Source organism: Cyanistes caeruleus, chromosome 17 (genome assembly GCF_971803275.1).
Source record: "Cyanistes caeruleus chromosome 17, bCyaCae1.hap1.1, whole genome shotgun sequence".
Lineage (NCBI taxonomy): Eukaryota > Metazoa > Chordata > Aves > Passeriformes > Paridae > Cyanistes > Cyanistes caeruleus.
In genome coordinates this window covers 11,855,910-11,872,920 of record NC_141717.1, presented here as the reverse complement: position 1 = coordinate 11,872,920, position 17,011 = coordinate 11,855,910, and the positions used below count along the sequence as shown (strand labels likewise).

The 17,011-nt window shown below is 47.8% G+C and overlaps 1 protein-coding gene across 2 annotated transcripts in view; it reads right to left on the bottom strand.

Annotated features, from left to right (window-relative positions):
• The window catches only part of ELFN1 (extracellular leucine rich repeat and fibronectin type III domain containing 1), a 101,670-nt gene that overhangs the window by 37,032 nt on the left and 47,627 nt on the right, over positions 1–17,011 (bottom strand). For both annotated transcript variants that reach the window (XM_086854133.1, XM_023936805.2), the window contains exon 3: positions 7,559–7,693. The gene's annotated coding sequence lies outside the window, so the exon portion shown is untranslated. The remainder of the gene's footprint in view (positions 1–7,558; positions 7,694–17,011) is intronic.

Genomic DNA, 17,011 nt, shown 5'->3' with positions numbered 1-17,011 from the left:
GGCAGTCTCTCTTCTCCCAGTGATCTTTCTGTTTTCGGTACCATCTTTCCTATTCTCCCCAGGCCTTTCACCTGCTCTGAAGCTGCTGCTGCCTTAGCCACCCAAGATGAGTGAAGGGTGAGCATCCTGATGGGCACAGCAGCCACTTCCAGCAGCAGGTACCCTGCACTGCCACGGACATTCATTTACAGACACTATTCCAACCAATCTGTGAGCCTGGGCAGGAGGTTTTCCACCCATATTTTGCTGGAGCTCTGCTCTGGGGGATAGCTGTGGCCCTGAAGAATCAGCACTGGGCTCCAAGGCAGGGGGACCTGCAAAAGACCCCACTCTGGGAACAAATAGACAAGAAGTAAGACATCAGGGAGGATCATTGTTTCCATAATGGGTTTACTAGCAGAGAGCTCTGCACTTTCTAACTCCATCTCTCTGCAGAGTCAGTGACTCCTCCACCATGTATTACATTTTATTCTGTAAGTGCAAAGCAATTTCCATTGAGGGTAGGGACAGTGAAGCACAAAGAGGAGAATAATATCTCATCTTTCTTTAATCCCCACCATCCCAAAGGATCCTGGTGCCGTTTGCTTTACTTTCTATATGTATGCACAGTTAATTAGCATTACCACAGAACTGCAGGTATTCTCAGACTTAGTAGAGGGAATATCTTGTAATAGAAGGGTAAGCAAATTGTTTCTGCTGTTTCCATTACAGCCAACTTTGATTATCCAGGGTAATGGGATAACAGGGACAAAGCAAAAACATGGATAACATGAGACCTATGCAAATTAAGCTGGGGGAAAAAAAAGTGATGCTGAGAGTAATGAAGGAAGGAAAGGTCAGTGATACTGATTAAGGAGCATGGAGATTCCTGCCTTAACACTGCCTTAAGCCCACAAATCCATACACAATGGTACCTGGGCACAGTAGTTATGGAGCACATCTATAGGGTCTGTCACTGTGAGAGGGAAGCAGAGACATCCCCTGCACAGCAAAGCCAAGCTGCAGCAGAGGGAGGCGAATTGCATTAATGCCGAGCATTTCAAAGCCTCTGTGTGAGGGATTTGTCATTAAAATGAATAAGATTTGGGCACTCAACCCACCTCCTCCCTACATAAGCAGGAAGAAGCCCAATTTAAAGGTCAGCGTCTTAATGGTTTTCGCTGCGTATATACCAGGATAATTCCTCTCCAAACAGAAATCCAGCACCTCCTTGGTGAGCCACAGCCACTCTTTGAAGGAGCTCAAGAGCATCCACAGCTGAGAGGTACAGGAGTACAGACAGTCATAGCTTCTATGTTAAAAGAGGGTGGGAAGAGGAACTTCATCTCCTTGCAATACAGCCCAAGATGAGGAAAAGGAACACTGGAACTCCTCTGTAGTCCCTCATCTCAGCAAAGATTGGATTCACTCCACTCTGTCAAAGGGGATGTTCAAATCCTTGGCACCAATATCGTGGAGGCAGCTCTGAAAAATCTCTGGTGGTGGGTGGATAAAAAGGGCACCAGTGGAGATGAGACAGAAAGGAGAGGGGAGGAATCTTAGAGGAAGAGGAACCTTCTTAATAGGTTTTATTGATTTAACCCAAAGAGAGAACAGTAGGGGGAAATATATGTCATTTAAATGTAAACCAGCAGTAAAAATAATCATTAGAGTCATAATCTCAATCTGTTAGCATTTTATGTAGAAAATATCTTAATGGGAAATATTTTCTGAGTAAACTATTTGCATTTACTTAGTATGAAGGAGACTCTTAAATACAACTCAACAATTATCATGGACCTTTTCGCAGGGGTTGTTGTCAGTAATCAGTTCTTGCAAGTGCCTGATGATTTCACAGCCCCTCTAGAGCCTGACTTGGAGAAGCTGCTGGCCCACCCCAGTTGGGATCTCCTGTCCATATCCCTGTGGATGTTCCTGTTTCCATACTGGAAACACCTGTGGATTTCAATGGCTGCTGGAAACCATCACTCTCCACCCAAATGATGATGTGACTGTGACTGGCCAAGAAGGCTGCATCACTTGCTCAGATCATGTGAGCTTTAATTGAGGAAAACAAACTTCAGAGCAAGTTTCCAGGCCCTGCATATTCCAGAAGAAGTGAGAAGCACATGACCATCTCTTTTAGCTTTCCCTCTTGTAAAAGAAGAGGAAAATGAGGGGTTTTCCCTTTGCGGAGGAGCTGCAGGGCTGGCAGTGAAGATGCAGGGCAGGAAGCCCTTTCTTGGAGCAGGAGGGGAGATTGGATGTGTCCCCCTGTATCTCAGGAGGAGCTTTTCTGGTCAGGGTCTTGTCCCCAGGATCAGTCCCCGTGGGGACACGGTGCTGCCCACGTGCAGGTGCTCAGGGGAGGTCACTGTCCCTGTGGCTCCCACGCCATGTGCATCTCAGCCACAAAGAAAGGGATAAATAAATGCCCTCTTCTGCCTGGGGACACCTTTTAATCTTCTTGCTAGATTTTCATACACTAGTCCTGACTCCCTGCTGGGCCAGCCATGATCTCATTTAGCATCCCATGCACAGAGGTGGCTAAACCAAGGCTGCTGTTTTATGCCACGCACTGGTAGGGGCTGGGGATGCTCTCACTGGTGGCACTGGGAATTCTCACCAGCCCTGGGGACAACATCCCATGGAGGAAGACACTTGGACCAGCATCCCCAGTGCTGGGAACCTCAGCAGCCTCTCGCAGAGCTGCTGGTGGCAGGACATTTGTGGGCAGCAGATGCCAGAGCAGCAGCTCTCCAGGGGCCAGGCAACAGCCAGGGTTCCACACCAGCAGCTGCCACTGCAGAAGCCACTGCAGCTCCTGGAGTGGGTCTGGCCCCGTGTCCACAGCCTGGGGAGCTGGTCTGGCCCCTGATGCCCTGCTCATCACCAGATCTCCAAACTCACAGTGGCCCTCACGCTGAGTGGGTAATTCAGGCTCACGAGGGGGTTATTAAAATCCATTCAAGGCTAATGTCAGCCAGCTCGGTGTTAATGTCAGTGGCTGAGAGGCACAGCAGGAGTGGGTGGAGAAGGACTTTGATTTCCCCACTCTAATTTCCAAGCAGGATGGGCTTGGCAGGCGGTGATGGGGAATGGGGAGGGGTGGAGGGTGCGGTGCCACATGTCACACAGCAGACAGGTGGGACTTGCAGTTTAATCCCGGCAGCCAAACATTTCACTCCGTGTTTTGCCTGACAGCATCTCTCCCTGGCTGGCCATTCCAGAGGCATGTTATCTGCCAGGATCCCAGCAGGTGAGTCTTCCTGAGCAATCAGCTCTGCACAGAGGCTGGGAAGGGGCTGTTGGTGTCTCTCTATGTGGGACTCCATCCATTTCAGGTGGATTGGGCATCACACCCAGGCACATCTCCATCCATTGCCCAACTTCTGCACTGACCCACAGCCCCAAACCTGCTGGGGTTGAAAGCAGGCCTGGAGTTTGTTCACGTTGGTCAGGTGAGTCCAAGCCATAAACCTGGATTTTGAAAAAAATCCGGGTAATTTCAGGATGTGGCTAGCATCATGCAGGCTAAGATAAGTGTAATAGCAGCTCCGGGCTGTAAGCCGATTCCTTGCATATGACAGGAAGGAATTAGCCCTGTCTCTCCACCCTGGGCCTCCCAGCAGTGTTTGCACACATGGGCACACACCTGGCAGGGGACTGAGCCACCGGGACACGTGTGGCCTGATGCTTGCCAGGGACAGGGCGACAAGGATCCTGTGCAGGCAGTGCACAAGTCCCCCAGACAGAAAAAAGGGCACGGACAGCAGAGGAAATCTGCTCCAGCCATCATCTACAGGGCAGGAATTGTCCTCCCACCTCCTTGCACTGGCACAACAGCTCTGGGAAGCCCCAGGTCTCCTTCCCAGGAGGTCCTGCCCTGGCTCTCCCCTGGGTTCAGCATCTGTTTGCAGCAGGGATTCCTCCACGTTGGCTGAGAAATGCATTGCAGTCTCTTAATAGCTCATCCTGTCTGGAAGCTGTTCCCCGTGTGTAAATACAATGTGTAGAACAGTGGCCTCGTTTCGCACTATAGGAGCGCACCAGACGCAGCTAAAGGTACTGAGGATGGCTTAAATGATCCAAATTCAAGGTTTGGTTATGTAGGCTGGATATTTCAGTGAGTTTTTAGGTTAGAAGGTGCTGTAAATGGAGCCTGACCTCCTAGACAGTGCATTTTACCCAGGGATTTAAATCAAGTCTGACCATTAAGCTTCATCCTTCTGACAGACAAAAATTAGTCTGGTTCATAAGCAAGGGAACAGCTGCTGAAGGCAGACTGGTCACAAGCCACGAGATCAAAGTGTTGAACAACATCTCTGAAGGGCAGCAGGTCCTGTCTGATGGCCACAAACCAGGTTATTTTGCTCTAGCTTGTCTGATTTGTGAAATGAGGGTAACAAGCAGTTCTGGGGTCAAAGCCAGTGTTCAAAAGCAATATTTGGTGATCCTGTTTTCACCTAGAAAATAGCTGCTCTTCAAAAATTAACAGTATTGGAGAAAAGTGAAACTCCAGTGGTTGCCAGCAATCGGCCAGATGGGTCAGTGAGGTGGTTTAGGGTGGCAGGATGATGGAGATGTGTGGCACTAACAGGCCCAAGTGCCATCCTGTGTCCCTGGGGAGAGGACAGGGGAAGGAGCTGCATCTCCCTGCAGCTGGCATCTTGTGCCACGTGGCAGGTTACCAAGCAGCTGAGAGCAGGAGATGATTTCTTTTGCCAGTTTTCTAATTTATCTAATGAGCAAGAAAATAAATCAAGCTGACAGTCACCCAGGTGGTTTTGAGCCTCAGCTCCTCACAGTCCCTTGTTCTCCCAGCCCATTTTATATCAGGGTTACAATCTGAGGACACAGCACTAACTCCTGCTATAACCTTTTCTTTACCAACGTCACTTAGCAGATGGAGTCATTTAGATGTGCTCACGTTTAAATGAGTGGCTTGCCCTGAAAGGGACAGAGCTGGGGCTGCTGGCAAGGTTTTCGGGATCGTTAGCCTAGAAAATGCTTAGCAGGGGAAGCAGTTGGCAGGCAGATTTCACGGACATGGCACCGCTGTCCTCTGCCAGCAAAATTACAAGGCTGAAATCCTGGAGCTGGATGGGGCCAAACCGTTCACAGCAAACAATTTAATTGATGAATGAAGTGAATTGCCCAGGAGATGGGTTTTAGTCATCTGCTCACTGCATGAAGCTGCTTGGAGAAGGGTTTGCACAGTCGGGTGTCAGCGGGGATGGGCTGGCTGGGGCTCCCCGTGGTGGGAACCCTCACCAGAGCCCTCTGGGCACCTCCTCCCTGGCAGAGCAGCCCAGTGCTGTGAGCCTGGCAACCTCCAGGCTTGCCAATCCAAGGTACTTACAGTTGTCACTGCTCCTAAGCCTCTGTGGCTGGAGCAGTGATGGGATCACACAGAAGATCTCAGCTCTCAGCGCTGGAAACGGAGCCAGCACAATGCAAGGAAGAACAGCACCAAACTAAGCAGCAAAAACCACTTTTTTCCTGCAAGAAATTCCACAGCAGTCTCAGAGGTCTCTCCTCTCTAGCTCCCTGACCTCCTGCACAAGGCTACCTCCACAAGTTCCTTTCATTTGGTCTAATAAAGTAAATTAGTTCTCCAGCTCTTCCAAGGAGAATAGGCATAAAAATGTACATTGAGATGAATGCTTACAACCCTTGAAAATACCTCTTGCTTGTGAAGAAGCTTCTGAGGAATGAATAGAAGGGACAATGGTTACCAAAAAAGAAGGAAATATTGTTCATGCTGCCTGGGGAGCATTTGACCCAGCCCTTGCAAAGGCTGGGGAGGAAAAGGAGAACGAAGGCAGGGAGCTGAGACACTAATGGCAATCACTGCTCTGTTGGGAGCAATATCTCACAGTGTCCATGGAGATCAACCACAAATTATTCAGCCTAATAGTTCTCAAAACAAACTCTTATTCTGCTCCTTTGTGGCAGGCATGAAGCTTTCTCTGCAAGGCCCATTTTACATCTTAGGTACCTCGGTGCTGGATGGTGTAACGCTCCATTGTGAAATCCCTGCAGGAGCCTTTGATTCCAGCATCTTCCAGACGAGATGCAGGGCTTATCAGCTCAAATAACACGACTGTCTTTTATCCTTTGTGTCCCAAGCCTGCTGTTTTGGCACTTATATTTGTAATTCATTGCCTGGCTCTGGGTCTGGGTCCATCTGGACAGGCAAACTGTCTATCTGTCTGCATTGCTGAGATATTTGTGTCTGCCCCAAGGGACCTGAGCACCTAAGCTCTGCTTATCTTCATTGATGCTTAGGTTCTAATTGGTTAAAAGTCATTTTGGAATGGTGGTCTTAAGGGCTGTAGGCTTGTAGATGCTTTCAAAATTACTTCCCTCAGGCCAGGATGTCCATCTTTCCCTGGGACTGCATCCCTGGTCTGGTCTGGCTTCCAGAGATGCCTGTGCCCCTCCAGCTCTGTTGTCCCTCCCTTCCAGATCAGTTCCAGCCCACAGATCTGCCTGCCTTTCACCAGCACTGCATTTTCTTCAAAAAAGGACAAGTGAGGTGGAAGAAGAAAAGGTGAAAACATGATAATAGCTGTGGGAAAAGGCCGCCGCTAAAGATTTGACAATGCTGGAAATAGAGGCTCAGAGAAAAGTTTTTCTCCAAAAATTATTCTTTTCAATCTCAACAGCACACTGAAGAGAAGTTAAGGCATACTTTTTAGCACCTTTTGTACTCAAATTCAAAATTCACCTGTCTAACCAAGCAATAACAGAAATAATCTTTTTTTTATCCAGCTGCACATTTTTTCTACAGAAATTTGTTTCCATTAAGCTATTCCCTTTTGTCCTCTTAGAAAGCATATTTTAAATAATAACAGTGTAAAATAAAAAATTACACACTACCCAAAAAAACCTCAACCCTGTCAACCGTGCACTTTTATACAAAAGTTATCTCCTTCTTTCAATGGATTGATGAAAACCCTTTTCATAATGTCAAGGTGGAGATGAGGAAGAGGGAGAAAATTTCAAAGTGCCCAGCAGAGATAGTCATTTGAACAGGGAACATGGGGCAAAATCTGGTCTTAGAAAACTGAGCTACAGCTCCAACATGAACCCAATGTTCTTTTTCTGCTTTTAAAACAGAATTTTGTAGAAGTTGGGGTGGAGGCACACACTGCACTTCTCATCTTCAGGGGAGAAAGAAAGTGCTTTTTCTATATTCCCTAAATCTCAAAAGAAGAATGTGAATTCAGCCTTCAAAAAAAAAAAAAAAATTAAATATGCAACCGTGATAACTTTCACTGCTACCACGCTTTCAGCAGCCACAGCTCAGCTGCTCAGGGATTCCCCAGGAAGGTCAGCACGCGGAAAAAAGTCCCACCAGGACCCACCCCATGATCAGCAATGTGAGAAACACAACCCTGGCTCTCTGTCAGTGTCTGCATCACACTCTTTCCTACTGGGAATGAATGCCATGAGGTTCCCCTTCACCAGCCACTCCCAGGGAGGATTTCCCAGCACTGGAGCCCTCTCCAGAAAGATGTGCTCCATCCCTGCTGGCTGTCTCACCCCGGAGATGCCACGGTCCAGCCCTCACCTCTGAGCCTGTGTGCTGCTGCTGGCTCCAGGCACAGCCCTGGGTGTCTCCTAGCTGCTGTCCTCAGGGGCTGGGAGGCACGCTGGACACGGCATTCGGGATCCCACGAGGTGCTCACCAAGCCCAGTGTTTAAACTGCAAGGATAAAAGAGAAAGCATAAGAGGGAGTTTCAACAAAGGGGATAAGAGATTGATTGATGGCTTGATTAATACCAAGCCATCCCAGGGACAGAACAGCTGCTGAAGCCATGGATCAAACACAGAGACAACAGTGACCAGAGGTGAGGGGGAAGAAGACCACAGGGAGATCCAAAGGAGAGCAGCTGCTCAACAGAGTAACTAAAAGGGAAAAGAAATCCACTTGCCAGTGAATTTGGGACTGTGAGAAATTCTGGAAGGGGACCTGAGACTGAAGTAAAAAGAATGGGACAAATGCCAGACAAGGATGGAAAAAGATGCAAGGAAGATGGGTAGCTCTGGGTCTGCCCAGGGCAGATGGTACAAAACATCAAGGCAGAGCTCCTGGAGGAGTGAGCAGCCACTGCCACCACCAGCACCAGCCACTCAGCAGGTTTTAGTAAGTTGAATAATCCTTGTTACACCTGAAGATTGGTCCCGTAAATGTCTTTTTAAATCTCAAGTGTGATTTTATTACTCTCAGTGGTCAGTTCCCACACCTTCATTGTTTTTCTATGACTTTTGGATGCCTGGCTGGCCAGGGCCCCCTCTGCTTCCCACTGCTGTCAGTTCCTGCTCACCTGTGATGCCAGACAACCAGTACAGCAAGAAGTGACACTGAGTGTAACAGTACTCATCTTTGTGATATTCAATGTCTTGTTTTATTATCATCTACACAGTAACAATAATAGCAATATTAGTGACAACCATTTTGTTACTCCTCCCGTTAGTAATATTCAGACATGACCTAAGAGGTATTTCAGAAAGACAACACAAATCCAGTGCAAGATCCAGGAGAATGGGGCAGTTAATTAAATGTCAGAGTGATGGACAGAGCTGGGACAAGCCTGGAACAATATCAGAGAGCTGGACAACCTCTGACAAGCACAGGGAGATGGATGGATCTGGGACACGTCCCAGACCTCTCCCCCAGCAGATGCAGAACCCTGCTACCCACACACATCTTTAAACACAACATTGCTCCCTCTGTGCCACTGCTTCATTGACTTATGCATGTGAGGAAATTTGCTGGGGAAAGCTGCCTTCCAAGCCATGTCACTGATCACAGCCTGATCTAGTTACATTTTTATACCTCCAGTTGGTGCAAAGGAAATAAAGAGCCCCATTGAAAATGACAGTGTCTTAGAAGTGTGTTTTACCAGCCTATGTGTGAACTCACAGCAGGTAGGGGCTTATTTTGCAAAAGATTTCTTTTTCTTTTTCCAAACTAGACATTCATAAGAGAGGCAGGTGATGGCCAGGGAATATGGAGAGAGAATGGCAGCCGGAGGGTGCTCCAAAACTCCAAGAGTATTAGAGAACAAAAGGAAGCCTGTGACAGATACCAGGCAATCTGTAAGTCATCAGGAAGAGTGCAGAGCATAATAGACCAATCAATCAGGCAGACAAGGGTGAAGTGTCACGGGGAGGCAATAGGTAGTTGGAGGTCAGTTATGAAATATAATCTCTAAATTGGAAGGAGAAGGGCAGTAGCACAAGAACAATGCCAGGGGTTTGAATGCAGGCAGGTGAACGTTGGATTGGTGATTTCCAGGAGAGTGAATGTTGGATGGGAATATTATGGGGGTAAGGGAAAATAACCTGGTATTTTAGAGACAGGCACATATTCTGTGAAGTGAAAGGCTGAGCTGGCAAGACTTTAAAGCGTTGTTCCATTTCAGAAAATGCTGCTGGAAGACAGACGGTGGGGCTCCCTGGTGCTTGTTCCTCTGGGTTTCCAGACAAAGTTTGTCAGGTTAGAAGCAAAACAAACAAAAAAAAAGTGATGCTGTTCCTAAGCATAAGTCCTGCAAATAACAGCTGGGATCTGAAAGCCAAGCCAGACCTTTTCTAGCTGGTGCTGTCTCATCAGCATGCGTAATCTCTAATCTAGTTAGCTGAGATGCAGGGAAGTTGCACACTGCCACGCATGAGAAGATGGGGATTCTGCAGGTGAATTTAATTACTCCTTCCACAGAGAAAGTGGGAGTCAATAAGGCACCACTCACCCTCCATTAGCTAACTGGGCTGCACAGGCCCAACAAGAAACCAGGCAGCATCATTTACTGCTCTTTCTAAGCTAAGCAGGAATAGCCCTGTTACACCCAAAGAAAAGCTTGACTTCACATGAAGTAATTTCTACCAACACTTTTCTGACCTTAACTGCATATTACAAAGATGTCACAACAGTCCTTCTAAGAACAGTTAGACCCAAGCAATTAGAGCTGAATGAACAATTCCTAATGAATAATCGTTTGGCAAACTTCATTTTATGCTCACGAAACATTCACACACAGACTGCAAAGTCCTCACATTTCTTTGTCAATGGATATAACTTGCTGTTTTTTTCCACTGAGCAAATAGCAATGTAACAGTTCATTGAAAAATCTACATTCAAGTACAGGCTGCATGGCTGGGCTATGCCAGACACGTGCTGCTGCTCCTCCAGTCCTTCCATTGGGTGAGGGATCAGAGCAGCTCCAAGAAATGCAAATCAGACTGTTACCTCTCTGGTTTGAAATTCCCTTTTGCCAGAGCTGTCAGTGCTGGAGCACGTGGACTGGACTGAGCCATGGATATGGGCAATGTGGGAAGGGAGCCAGCTGTGGTCCTTCTGGAACTGATGGAGAGGGTCAGGTATTGTCAAAGCCTCTGGAGAGGGGGGTACCAAACAAACTGGAGAACCTGGAGACCTTAAGATAATGACCCTGACTCCCTTAAACCCTTAAAACCAACTGCTTAACTCTCCATGCTGTGCTGGCCAGGGCTGTGGAGAAAGGGGCACAGGTGAGCAGCCCTGGAGGTGGAAGCACTGGTGAGGCTGGACCAAGGCTGGCAGCAATGGTGACTGAAGGAGCTGAGAACAATGTGTGCTGTAACACCCAGGGGGATAAGGGAGTGTGAGACAATAAATCAGGCAGACACATTAGGAGATCAATGGGACAGACATTAGACCAAAGGAACAAACTCCAGAAAGGCAGGAGCAATTCTTTCCCTTCTCATTCTCCCTTTTTTCTTCCCATTAAATACCATCCTCACTGTTCTTAAATGAACAGCAAAGACAGTGGCTCCACGTGCCATTAGCGATGGGTTTGTGAAAGGGAAAACAATTGGCTCCTAGCAGGATTTGATAAAAGGCTCTCCAAGTTCTGAGTGATTTACAGCTGGAGAAAACAAACATGGACTGATACAAATGCAGAGAGAGGCAGAGCCGGCACCAACATCCAGGTACACTCAATTACCAATTCATCAGCCCAAGTGAACTTGAAGGGCTTTTCAAACTCTACATGGCTCTAAATTAAAGGAAATATTTAGATGGATAAGGTTCTGCAGTGGGGGAGAAGAAGACTAATTTGCTGATCTCCAGCTCAGGAGCCCTGGCCTTTCATGGCCAAAGGGCCACAGGAAAGGGGTGCAGGTGGCAGCTCCCAGTCCCCACATGGGACCAGGGAATGGGCCAAACATCAGGATGATGTTCACACACTGTTGCAAAGCTGTCAGCACACAGCTCTCTCTCTCTCCTCACCATGCCAGTCCCCAGACAGACTTCTTTTCCCCATCTCTAGTAAAAACTTTGCTCTTTTCTGCCCTGGAGGTAATCATGGCAAAGCTGTGAAAATAACCAATTTTTTGGTTCATCGGCTGAACTAAACAAATAAAAAGAGGGGGGAAAAAAAATGACTGCACAGTGATCCTGAATTGGAATTGTCCAGGCTCTCCACAGAAAAAAATATATAAATAAATATCTATCTATATATATAGATATAAAAGATATATATCTATACTCAAACAATGGTTTAATTCAATCTGAAACTAACTCATGGGGAATGTCATTTTTCCCTCCATCCCCTGCCCAGAAACCCATTTTTTCATGAGAAAAGATGATTTCCAGCTCCATGCTCCAGCAGCACTGACACAGCCACAGCATTTGATATCTTCCCCTGTTCCATGAGGCTCCTCCATGCTGGGGCATGGGAACCTTCAGAGCTATTCTGATACAAACTCTGAGGCAGCTGGGGGTAGGAACAGAGGGAGTCTGGCTGCTGAGAGACTGCAGGAAACTCTTTCTTAGTTGTTCATGCAGAAACTGTTTTGATTTCAGTGTCTAATTGACATCTTGGGGAAATCTTTGCAGAAGACAGTGCATCCTCCCCAGACCCCACCTGTGTGTGCTCAGCTGAGGGGCCCCACGCTGCCAGTGCTGACAGAGCCCCAAGGCTGTGGGGCTGTCCCTGTTCTGCTGCTCCACATCCTCATCCCACAGGTTTGGAGAGTTGAACCAGCATGACAGCCCTGGGGCAGCTGGAAGGGTGGGTGCTGAGCTCCACTGCTGCTCAAATTTTTGGCAGAGAGGAGACTTTGGAGAGTTCTGTGCCGTGATGTCTGCTCATCAGCAAGGAGAGCTGTGTCAGCCTCCGGTCTCCCTCAGGGCTAGGGACTGCCTGCATCCCTCTGGAAGCTGCCAGCATCATCCCTCCTCCTGCCAGAAGCAGCATCAAGCCCTGAATTTTCCACTGGATATCAGCCCTCCTCTTTCCTCTGGCCTCCTCCAAAGACAGCAGCCATCACTCACACATGCAGCTCCAAGGCTGGCTCTGAACTATTTAAAAGCACAGCAGGTATTTTAATTATTCACGTCAAGCGCGCCTTGCTTGCTAACGACTCTCTGAAGCTGTCACAGCTGCATGGGGTGCAGCAGAGCCCTGCCAGCAGCTTCCCATGGCCTGGCCTTGGGGCAAAGCCTGGCTCTGCAAAACAACCCTGGTCCAACCATGCTGTCACTGGGGGCAGAGGTGGCACGGGGACACTTGGCTGAGGAGCAGCCTGGCTGATTTGTCCGGTCCCATGGGCACTTCCCCACCCAGCCCACTGTCCAGCCTCCTGCCTGGGCACCTTGCATCCTCCAGACCAGGGGTATCAGCCAAATGCTTTGCTATAACTGTGAGCTGCTGTGCCCCACACTGACAGATTAGCTCTTGTCATATTTTAAGGGCGCTGGAATTACCCAAAATGCGAGGAAACAGAGGGGTACTTATACAGCACAGCTGGGCGGCTTCAGATGAAGGCACTGGAGGGGATGACACACTTCCTTGCTGCCTTGAGCTGCTCCGAGGGTTTGATGCAAGGAGCTGCTTTGGAAAACAAGCCCTTGCTACCCCGCAGCAATGTCTTTATTTGCTTCATCCTTCCCAGTACCATCAAAAATACTTGCTGCAATAGCATCGCTGTTATTAGAAACATTAGGAAAAGGTTCTTTACCCAGAGGGTGTTTGGGCACTGGAACAGGCTTCCCAGGGAAGTGCTTGCAGCACCAAGCCTAGCAGAGTTCAAGAAAAGTTTGCACTACTCTCAGGTGCCTGGTGTGGTTTTTGGGGTTGGTTGTCTTGTGCAGGGCCAGGAGCTGGACTCAATGACCCTTCTGGACCCCTTCCAACTCAGGATATTCTATGATTCTGTGATTCTGACCCACATCCCTCCTTGGCAGAACAAGCTCAGCTCTCTTGAGGTGAAATATGTGCAGAGAGAAGGATGGTGTCCTACCCATGGCTGGAAGGAAGAAAGCTTGTGCTGAAGGGAGCCAGCTTCACCCCAGGCTCACAGAAGCTTTTCTCAGCTCTAGGGTGCAGGTGGGGGGCACAGACAGACACCCCACCTGCAGAAGCATCAGGGATGTGGGTTCCTTCATTTTTACCCCACTGAGTCTCAATTAAAGCTGAGCTTCCTTTAGGGACCTCAGGATTTCCATCTGAGGTTGATGCATTTTCCTGGAGGCTCCTCTCAGTTATTTCTCTTATTTCTGGTAATTAGGCAGCTCATCCTCCCTGCCTTTCCTCACCATTACCTCAAGGTAAATTTGGAGGATTTCCAAGGGCTTTCCCCCACTTCAAGATGAGCAAGAGCCTCATCATGGTAACCCTGAGCTCCAGGGCTCTTCTCTAGCAGCAATTCCCTGTGGGAAAAGCCTGAGAGCAGAGAGACCCCCACAGAAGCACATCCCCTGCTTGAAGAGCCAGGCTCTTCAAGCCTCCTGGACCATCAGAGCCAGCCCCTCTCTTTTTAACCTGCATGTTTTTAAACACTAATTTCCACCACATGCCAAATTCGAAGCTCTAATAATGAACAACTGCTTTCTTCCTTTCCTTCTGATTTCATATTCATGAGTCAGGGTTTCCTGGCACTAAACGTAAATGCTAAACGGAAATCGCTGCACAGTGACACGTCTGTGTAGCTTCACTGTCCATTTATTTGCCTTTTCAAAGAGCTGCTGTGTTAAGCAAACATCTCTGCCTGGATCCTATCTGGAGGAGTTTGTCTGGTACGGCATGGTGCCTGCCGGGGTGGGGGAAGCGACTCGGTGTGATGGTGTCTCGCAGCTCTCTTTTTGCTCCAGGGTACTTCTTGTACAATAGTTTGAGCTCAAGTGAATAGCTCAACCTTTTCTGGAATATTTTGCCTGAATCTTGGCAGGATGTGTTCAGCTCTGACACAGCGAGGGATGAAGCAGGGAACTCCCTGGGAGAAACACATCTGTTGCTCCAGCTTGGACTCCACTGAGGGCTCCTGCAGGCAGCAGTGGGCAGATGTCTTGGCAGGGGAAGCAAAGAGGCACCTGTAACATCACTGGGCAATTTATTTTTTCTGGCAGCTAGAAAATTCACATACACATGCAAACAACAGAAAACAAATAAACAAACTGACAACAAAACAAAACAGAAAAAGCCCCAAACATTTCAGGCTTCATCCAAACTTCCTGCTGTCTTCCAAAAGAGAGAGACAAAAGACATCTTGAAAAAAGGAATGTTTTCCATTAACCATATTGGTCAATATGTTTTCCAAGTATTTCCCTTGAAGACTGCACTTCTATGTTGAATTGACCTTTTAAAACAGCACAGGCAAAAAATAATCTAAAAGTGAAAGTCAAAGGAATTAAATATTCCAAGGCAAGCTGAGGTGCTTTTCTCTGCAGAGATGCCAAAGCTGTGTAGTTTCCAAACCTTTTATCCTGTTTGGGGTGGAAGCTTTAGGATCACAGATTGGCACCCTGAAGTCTCCTCTCCACCGTTTCACCCTGCCCATGGAGTAACACATCTGCCCACCTCTGCCAGGGGACCCTTCGTCCCCTTGGAAACATCATCATCCTCACCTGCCTGCTCTGCAGTCAATGGTGACAGGAACCACTGTGCTGGGAGCAAGGACAGCCACGTAGGGCTGCAGCTGGGCTGTGCTGGCCCCTGCTCCTTGGTCTCTCCAAGCTGAAGGTGGCTTTGCTCCCAGTGGTGGGCTGGAAAGGGGAGCAGCCAATATCCAAGAGCCCTGGATTGCTCTGCCAGCTTTGCTCCTGCACTGGTCACCTCCATGGGGCAAGGTGGCCAGTGAGGATCTGCAGTGGTGTGCTGGGGACTGGCAGCTCCAGCTCTTTGGTTGTCCAGTGCTGGAGGCTTTCCCTCCTCTCAGCTGCCTCCAGTTATTTCCTTCTCCAGGGCTCTGTGGATGCTCCTTATCATCTCAGTGCTCTGTTGCCTTCTGCAGTCATCTGTTGCCTTTCCCTGTTGCCTTTCCCCAAATACTTTAACAAATGAGCTCACAGGAAGGCAAGAGAGAAGAGAGAGATGAATTTCAGACCATGAGAAATGAACTCACAAATGAGAGTGTCTGCAAGCACCATCTGAGGAGCTGTGCTCCCGCTCATGGAGAACATCATGTGTGGCATGTGTTCAATCAAAGTAATCAATGGGGACCACATTTTGAATATTATCTACATGCAACAGACTCCTTGGGAGGAAATTATGCAGCAATGTTTAATGGTGGCAATGGTTCAGCAAGTAAAAGAAAGAAATATTCCTCAAAACACCATCAACTTCTCATGGATAACTCCCAGATGGGACTGAGGGTGAAAAAACCTTTCATTAAAAAGCTATTCAGTTATGGTAAAACTGCCATATGTGGCTCGCTGAGATTCTGATTGTCAGTGACTTCAGCTTGAAAGCTGCTGTGAAATCAGAACACTACTTCCCATTTGAACAGGGGGGTGGAAATCGGTCCTTAGGGACCTGAAAGCACAGCTCGATCTCGCGCAGCTGAAGGTGTCTTACAGCTGGATGTCTAGGTTAAGGTAATTGTCTAGACTTCTTTTATCATCAGTGAACAGAGAGACGTGCACCAACCCCCAGAGAGTGATTCATTCTTCCTGTCTTAAACATCTATTTTTGGATGGGATGAATTACACTCTGGAGGTGTTCAACTTTCTCCACTGACTGTGGAGTCTGGATGATGAACTTGGCCTAGACACCTCACCTTTCTCGTGCTGAAACAGGGAGTGCTCCACCAGAGAACACAACTCAAGTTGTGCCAATGATGGTGGTAGTTTGGGAGCAATTGGCCAACACCTAGAGTGAACACACACAAGAGAAGCAGTTCCCTCAGCAGACAGGAGGTGGAGGAGGAGAAATCATCACATGCACACCCCGGAGTGATCTCAGTGTTTAAAGAAGACCTGAGGACACGCTGGTGCCTGAAAATCTCATCTAGTTCTTTTATGTCATGCAAAAGATACAGATTACATCCAATTGCTTTCTAAGTGTGACCTGAAAGTTGTCATTTTGCAGTCCTAGGAGAAAAGCAGGGACTGGTCTCTCGACTGAGTGCAGCCTTCCTAGAAGACCAAGCCTTTTACTGAGCTTGGGTTTTCCTGAGATTAGCAATTCCAAACTTCTACAAATGACCAATTTATTTCTGAGACACCACCTGTATTCTTCTACCCACCATCCCAGCCTTGAACAGCCATGTCTTGCAATTTTAAGGGTTTGGTTACAACCTTGAGAGCTATTTTGAGGACAGAAGGTTTAATGTCTTTGTTTTGCCATAGTCCAGGGTCGATGAAAATAATCCACACTGCAAAAATAGTCTTACTCTGTTCTAGGAGGCTTCTTGATATAAGTCTTCCATAAATAAATGAGATTATTACCTTCCATGACTTCAGTGGGAGCCAGTTTTAGTCCTCTCAGAAGACCAAGTTCTTAGTGCCAGCTCAGGTTTTAGTTCTTAGAGCCATCTAAGCCACCTCTTAGAGCCATCTTGCCAAAACCTCCCCAGATTCCATTCCTGCTATATAACATGGTTACCTGTGCAAAACCCAGGACTCAGGATTCAGGAACTCTACAGGAGAACCAGACATTGCCATTTCAAAGATCAACATGAGAAAATCAAACAGGGAACTAAATGGCAGGAGAAGTCCCCAGAGGAAGGCCAGACTGCCGTCCTCATACAGCTTTCCAA